Here is a 6,000-nt window from a genome sequence, read left to right on the forward strand (position 1 = left end):
ATGTACGAGCATGTGGAGATGTATTAGTAAGTGAGACAGATCATAGAGAAATGAACTTGGAGATGAAACTCATACAAGGATCAATAAGCAAAACAGAAACACAGATAACCGAAGACTGGAGACAGGTGATTACCATAAGGGGATGGGTGCTGATTTAAGGTTTGGCTTCAGATATGAAGCATAGGTCGGATCTGGAGATCCTAAGAAGTGGATATCAGATCAGGTGTCCAGATATCGGATCCAGACGTCTGGATATGCAAAGGTACAGGCATCTGGACAGATAAAAGACATGGACAAGGGGTCCAGAGGTCCAGATGAGGCGTGGGAACATTGTCAGATGTAGGTCTGGAATACAGGATATGACAGGTACTTCCAGCAGGATCATATATATACCACTATTGGATCTGTGTCATATCCACCAAGGTACAGACATCTTCCAGATCTGATGTAGAGACTAACATCTCTGTGGCCTCATAGAGGTCTAATTCTCCAATGTCCCAATCACCTCCCAAACACAGCACGACCTGTATCTCATTTCTGCGCACTTGCGCTTCGTCGGCCGCTCACGCGCACAGGCGTCTTGGTCGCGCATCGGCGCACGCACCTTCGGTTCCGTCACTCGTCCTCTGTTTATCCATTCCATGTCCGTTTGGTTCGTCGGTGCGTGTTCCTAATTTATTCTCATGTATTCTGACATATCTCCGGCGCTTGCGCACATATTCCGTATGTTTCGTCATGGACCCTTATTTTACATATCATCACGTACTTGCTTCGCTTTCTGGCTTGCTTTAGCGCTTGACAGCACTTAACGCTACTTACAATATATATACTCATGCCTCGATGTATAATGATTATCTTCTTTTTCCCACACAAAACATTGGACTCTAAGTCTAAAATCTCCGTCGTATCTGCCGACTGACACTAAAGTGCCAGAGCCGACATGAGCGCCAGTTCTCATATTCTGTATATAAAACATTGTCTTACCTGTCTCCCGACTCACTTAAGAGTCACTGCACTCCACCACCCATGCACACGCTTCGCTCACACTCAGCGTGCGCCATCGTACTTGTTGCTCAGTAGTGCTTCATAGCGCTTTCGCTCATCGCGCTTCACTCATCGTCGTGCGCCTCACCAGGCTTATCCGACAGCCCGGTTCAGTGTTTCCCTCCACTATTATATATAGAGGAACCTTCTCAGTAGCAATCCCCTTGGGCTGACATTAGATTCGTGCACAGAGGACCATCTGAGTATATTCATACTACCCATTTCATAACATTCTACATTCCTCACCTACACTGACCTATGCTTCATATCTGAAGCCAAACCTTAAATCAGCACCCATCCCCTTATGGTAATCACCTGTCTCCAGTCTTCGGTTATCTGTGTTTCTGTTTTGCTTATTGATCCTTGTATGAGTTTCATCTCCAAGTTCATTTCTCTATGATCTGTCTCACTTACTAATACATCTCCACATGCTCGTACATAGCCTTACCCCTCTGCTTACTTATCCACTCAGACTTATCTCCAGTATCAAAACCCCTGTAGATACTCCTGTATTTCCTCAGTCTGAATATCATATTAGTCCTTGCACTAGATCTCACACTAAGTCCTCATACTAGTTCTAGTTCTCTAACTTAGTCAATATTCATCTCAGGCCTAGGGAAGAATTCCCTAGGCCGGAGCTCTGCTCCTCTGCTCCTCTGATCCTAAACACCTCTGAGTTTCTAATTCTAATAATAAGATTAATATCTGTCACTTGCAATGTTTTTCCTCAGCTGAACAGATAAATTGAATACAGACCACTGTGTGTGAGGAATGATAGCTAGATGAGAAGGGGTGAAAGGGGGAGAAAGGATGAAGTGGGGTAAAACTCAAATAGACCTCTGGACACGAGTATAGATTCAGCCCAAGGGGATTGCTACTGAGAATGATTCCTCTAAGTAAAATATGGAGGGGAAACTTAGAAACTGGTAAGAGTAACTGAGAATGGAAGAGCACGTGACGTTGTGCTTGATGCGATGCAAGCGCGAGCGAGCCGCCAAAGGTGCAAAATGATGTGCGACAGAGCGGCCGAAAGTTTGACAGAGCACGAAGATGCAGAGAAAAGCCGATGGATATATGAGCGCGCCCTTAGGCAGATATGCAAAGGAGATGTGACGCGACAATAAGGAGGGAGGAGAGTTTCGACGATAGATGCGATGAGCGATGCGTGAATGTTAGTGCGACCGTTAATACAGCGCGCGATGTAGTTGACCGAAAGTTTTAGACTTAGAGTCTGAGTGTTGCGTGTAAACGGATGATAATTTTGATAATGGGAAAAAGAAGATACATGAAAAATCATAAGTCTAAGGTATATGATAGCGCGCATAGCGCTGTTCGGAACCAAGAAGATAGCGGTAATACATATTAAGGGTCCATAACACAAGTAATGAAACATACGCGATATCACCTTTGGGAATATAATCAGTCTAATGCGAATGAGATAAAATACACACCAATGGACAAGCGGAGGACATGGATAGGACAGAGGAAGGATGCGCGACAGAACCGACGAAAAGCGGATGCGAACCGAAGCGCGCGTGTGAGGCGTGGCCATTGGCTGATGATAGGAAGGATGCGCGCCATGGTAGTGATAGCGCGCGCTGCGCTAGGACCTGAGGGATGCTGCAAAAATAGCCTCTACGAGGCTACAAGGACTACAAGTCCTACATCACATACACACTTTAAATCCTGACTGTCCCCAGTCAGCCTCTATAGAGCGGAGGGACTTAGCGAAATTTCAGTGAGATAAGTCATGTGACCGTGTGCGTTTCATGCTGTATGTGGAGCACAATAGTGGACCACGGATATGTGGAGTGCCAACTGTGGGAACTGTGGCCAATTTTGATGTATTAAAACACGTCACGTGCCGCACTTCTCTTCTTCCCAACTTCTCATCGCAAACTTCGCAATTATCTTTTCATATCACACCACCATGTCTTCCACCATCTTCAATCCATCTATGCTGACTGCGTCTCCTTCTCCCTCTCCCTCACCTGAACCTGAGGAGCACCCACTAGAGGGTGGCAATGTGTCCATCGACAACACCACTCTTGATGATGCGGCTCCGAAGGAGCCTGAGGAGTCTGAGTCCAACCGGGTGGAACATGCTTGGGCCGCTGTAGAGATACAACAATTGCTGGACACTACACAAAGTAAGCAGCCAGCAATATGAAAAATGTTGTGGTCGTGCACAGCCTAGTCTACTTATACTTGCAAGACAAGTGCGTTTGACCCAAGGGGCTTGCTGTTGGTATTAGAATAATCAGTTATATCAAAAGGAAGATAGTCCGAAGTGCGGGAAACAAAGTCCGAAGGTATAATTACGAGTCTGATGTCAAAAACGTCGGGTCCGATGTCAAAAACGTCGGGTCCGATGTTTTCGGGTTTCGGGTTAGCGGGTTTTGTCGGGTTTGCATCGGGTTTGCGTCAGGTTAGCGTCGGGAATATAGTGAATGTCGGGGATAGCGAATGGTGGGTTACTGTCAGATGTTTCGGATAAAGAAAGGATGATATTGCGGAATCCAACTAAGAACTACGAATATCGGATGACCTCCTACTCAGAGGTAGAAAGGTAAAGTAATAGGTAGGAGGTATGCGAAATATATAGTATCTATGTAGAATTTCGGAGTGCTATAGGCGAAAGTAGTAGCACTGATTTTCGGGTCCGATGTCCTATGTAATAAGACATGATGTACTGCGGACATGTAATAACACGTTCTACAATGTTAGCGATGTGAAAATGAATAACTGCGCACCTAGTGGGGATAGATACGACAGGACAAGACATAGGGAGGACAAGTGCGCGGGAAAACATTGGGTCCGATGCACAGGAAACATTGGGTCCGTCGGGTTAGCGTCAGGTTTAGTGGGTTAGTGTCGGGTTTAGCGGATAAACATCGGATTGTGTGGATGAGTGTCTGATAACATTGGAAGTGATTTGTGTGTCTGACATGCATGGGAAAATAGCTGAATACGAGCCTAGCGCGAGCTCGAGTGCTACACCGCCATGCTCAATACTATGCACATTTGTGTGGACACTGCTCCTCCCTTTTGCTTACACTTTTTACTGATGCGATTTTGAGTCACAGCTAAGAACAAAGGACGTGCACCGGCTGCGCCCAAGCGCAAGGTGCCGCCCTCCGTGCAAACGACTGCACCGGACACTGGTGAGTTGGAAGTGGAGATTGTGGGTGAGGCTATGGCCAATGAACCTGTTCCTGCCCCTTCCAAGGAGATCGTTGTGCAGCGCCCCAAGCGTGCGTCGACTCTGATGCTGCTCCTGCGGTGAAGCGCCCTCGCTTAGAGGCCGACCCCGAGTTGGAGGAGGTGTGTGTGGAAGCCGTTCGTCTTCGCATCGAGAACGCTAAGCTCCGCACACAGAATGACAAGTACCGCCTTGCGCTGATCTGTCATGAGTTCCAAATATGAACCATTATACTTTCCTAAATTCAAAGTCCTTTAAGCGCACAAGTATAGCGCCTGTACCTAAAGATAAACCTAAGAACATATTTATAGTTGAAGAAGCGCCTATGGCGTCTATTGTAGAATTACTGAATTTCCCTGTACCTGAATCACGTGACTTATCAGAAGATGACATCATGCCACACGACACTCCTGGAATGTTTCAGAGTCTTACTGCGGCTGTGGCACATGTTATGACATCATAAATATATATTCCGAAGGTGGTCCGACGTCTAGAAACAAAGGTCTGAGGTTGCGCAAAGCGTCCGAAGAGCTTCCAATGAACAGCGAGTGTTCTGAGAGAAGTACGGCGGGTATATCAAAGTATAAGACTTCGCAAAGTATAACTAAGCAAAGACTATCGGGAGAACTTAGAGGCAGTGAAGAGCGAAATGGCAGCGGTCAGGCCAAACAATCGTTCTGAATGAACAAAGATCGATTGCGCGAAGTATGACTATCTGAAAGTGACTCTACTAATTATGACTTGTAGCAGGGAAAGTGAAGTGAAGTGCGAGTAGTTAGCGAGGCAGATTATATCCTATAGCGTGAAAGTCCAGAAACTGCGTAGGCGAAACCAGTAGTGAGATAAGACATCCGAAATGTAATAAGACTCAAGGCAAGCCGCTACAGAGATATGCATGTAATAAGATGCAAGGCATGTATAACCGACGGGCCGACAACATATGTGCCCCTAGACATAATCAATAACAGAGAACCAAGTGAAAAATGCACCAGCGAAGTCAAACGGACACGGACGGGACATGGTACGGAGGATCGGAACTGTATACAGGCCTCGGAAATGGACAGACAACCTTCAGACGACTCGGACAAATGCACGGAACTCTCGGAAGGTAAATGGAGTGTCGAGGAATGTGTATGAGGGATACCTATGAGTTTGGCAGGATACGAGCCCAACACCGATCCGAGTGCTACAGCGCATTAGAAATGGAAAGGTCTAGGGGGTTAGTTATGCGCACGTCTACTGGAATGATATGTGTTATATATATGCTTGATTCTTTATTATTGTTTTGTGGTGCGATAACAATAGAGTCTGTTGAATATGTGCGGTCAATGCGCTTATGTGCGGTTATATGAGAGAATAAGAGAAAATGATCGCCAGCCGATGTAGAGACTCGCGCCTCTCAATGCGAATATACGGCCCTATTACCCACATAATTCCCTACACGTTCCAGCTCTTATCCGAAGGATCAGTCATACGCGCTCTCACGCGCGCGCCCTACGTACACGCCTCGTTCGCGTGCCTTACACGCACTCGCGCCTTTCGCGCACGCTCGTGCGCCTCCCCTTAGGCCTTGGTACCCTTGTCCGTCCGTCCGTCCTATGTCCTCGCTGATTTACTGGTGCGTTATTCTTATCCCTTTCACTGAATTGACGTACCTTCGGTCCGATCTCCGCGCTTACATACAGAAAGTCTATCATAGGCTTTAGAATATATTTAGAGTTGATATGGTTACTCGGTTCGGTACCACGCTCGGA

The sequence above is a fragment of the Suillus discolor genome (assembly GCF_016758755.1).
Source record: "Suillus discolor strain FC423 chromosome Unknown F5147scaffold_123, whole genome shotgun sequence".
In the NCBI taxonomy this organism is placed as follows: Eukaryota; Fungi; Basidiomycota; class Agaricomycetes; order Boletales; family Suillaceae; genus Suillus; species Suillus discolor.